Source organism: Aptenodytes forsteri, unplaced genomic scaffold (assembly GCF_000699145.1).
Source record: "Aptenodytes forsteri isolate BGI_AS27 unplaced genomic scaffold, ASM69914v1 Scaffold92, whole genome shotgun sequence".
In the NCBI taxonomy this organism is placed as follows: domain Eukaryota; kingdom Metazoa; phylum Chordata; class Aves; order Sphenisciformes; family Spheniscidae; genus Aptenodytes; species Aptenodytes forsteri.
Window position 1 is genome coordinate 567069 of NW_008794581.1, and position 2377 is coordinate 569445.

A 2377-nucleotide genomic window follows, 5' to 3' on the forward strand; every position below is an offset into this window, starting at 1 on the left:
GTTCTTGCTCAGCTCAAAAAGACCCAGCTGAAATTGCCCCGTGATACCCAACTCATGTTATGTACCATTTAGAAATCAGAACCTAAGGAAGATCTTTGGCAATGTTTTGTCAGCAGATAAGCCAGCTAAACATTAACCTCTTTTTTGCAATCCCTAATCAGAGGTTTCCATTCACACGGCTGCTCTGTACTCTGAACCTTGAGTTAATGTGTCTCTGTTTTACAGGAAAGCTTTGCTCACGTCGCTTTTGGGCTCTGCAGACTTCACAATGTGACCTCCTGCTGCCGGCTCAGGAGGGAACATGATGCTGTCTCTGCTTAGGTCACGTTAGTTAACGAATCCACGTCAGGTCCAATGTTTAGCTTGTTAAGCACGACTTGTGGTTTCTGAATGAAGTGCACCATCCTGAAAGTAGAATTTTACAGACTGAGAGAAAGCACTATGATTTGGAAATTCACATTAGATGGACAAAAGTATTTCCAAATCCCTGTACAGGAGTGAAGCAAGCCTGAAACAGACTGCTTGCCTGGAAAAGCAGACCCTGCCAGCAGAGTACCTACAAGCCCTCAAGTGTCTTCTTCCATGAAAAAAATCAAATAGAAAACTAGACATTTTGGTGTTTCGGGAGAGTATATCAATGTGGTCTATTTTAAAAATATAAATAAGAGGGACACATTAGCTCAATGTTGTCATTTGTCGGTACTAAGTATTAAAAAGGAAATAGAGATAAGGGGCACAATAGCAGCAGAAGTCTTAGATTTGCACAGAAAGGTTGAATTTTCATTTGGGTAATTTAGGATTGTTTTGTGATTTCTCAGCAGTGCAGAGCTGATGCAGTTAAACTGGTTGCAGGGCAGATGCAGCATCCTGGGGTAAAAATGTTCTTGTGGAGCCACTCAGTGGCTCCCTGGTCCTTCACGAAGCCTGGTCAGCAGCATGGGGTGAGGAAGACTGGAGGATCTGAAGAGAGGAAAGCATCTTATAATATTCTCTGTCTGTCCCAGCCTGCCTGGACTCTGGGAATGTTCTGTGGGCAGCGCTGGGCCAGCATCCCCGCACAATGGAGCCATGTCCCCTCTTCCCCTCCCAAATTCTGCAGCTCTGGGACTGTCTGAGCTGCAGCGAGAACTTGGGGCAAGTCTTACTCTCAGTATCCTGGATATTGGGGCTCTGACCCTCTGTGTTTAAGTGTGCCACTGCAGACTTAGCCTGTCTCTTCTGTGTCATGAGAACCTAGTTTTGAAAGGCTTTTCCTCAGCTCCTGCTCAGACATTTTATTTTCCAGACAAGAAAATTAGCTGGGTCACAATTCAGTAAACCCTCCCTATCCCACACAACACTTCATCACATACTTAACTGTAACTTTAGCACTGACCTGAAGGGGATGTGAGCACATACTCAACTTGATGTCCATGCTAAATTATTTTCCTGAGCAAGGACTGGCAGAAGGATCAATCCTGAGCTGAACTTGCCAGATTTTATTTTTTAGACCTCAGCTGTTTTTTGCTGTTGTTTAGCTTAGAAAAAACCAACAGCATTGCAAGAATTTATTTTACATCACAAGAAAAGATATATTTTTTATACTTTGCTGTAACTCAATAACAATTGAAGGGATAAAGCTCACTAAAATAATTTATTTCTGGCCAGAAAGCAGAGACGAACATTTTCAGCTCAAAAAGTGAATGTTTTTCAGACTCACAAAAGGTGAGAACTCAGGGTGGTAATTGAGCACCCTTGTGGTCTTATTGCAGCCTTCATGCAAAAGCTCCTGGGTAGATGATTTCTTCTTACATGCAGTCTAAGGCTACAAAACTTTTTTGTAGACGTCCTTACAGTACTGCAAAGCAGTCCCGTGAATGTAAAATCATCAGTACAGGGATTATATTTATTTTTCCAGTTGTACAGCTCCAAGCACACTCTGACATTAAAAAAGTAAGGGACAGTAGCAGAGTACAGGGTCAAATATAGCCCCATGTTAAAAACGCAACACTGCTGATTACATTAGCTTTGGATCTGGGAGCAGATAAAGATACCATTTTCTGATTGCGTTACAACTGTGGCTAGGATGAGCTGTCCACCAGCTCTCAGCAACTCAATCCCTCCAACCTGAGGATCTAAATTTTAGACTTATGCAACAAAGAGCGGTAACGCAGAAGCCTCCCCTCTCTCCACATCCTTTATGTGTGCACCACGCCATTGAGGCACAGTGTTTGCTGCAGTATCCGCAACAAGCTGTTTATAAGTATGTCAGCCCGTGCTCCTATTGCGGGTGTGAATCTTGACAGAACAGGCTCAGTCCTGTGGGGTGCAGGGGGGCAGAACCTCGGAGCGGAGCCCGCTGCTGCCCCGCCGCCCTGCTCAGCTGCCTTCCCAGCCC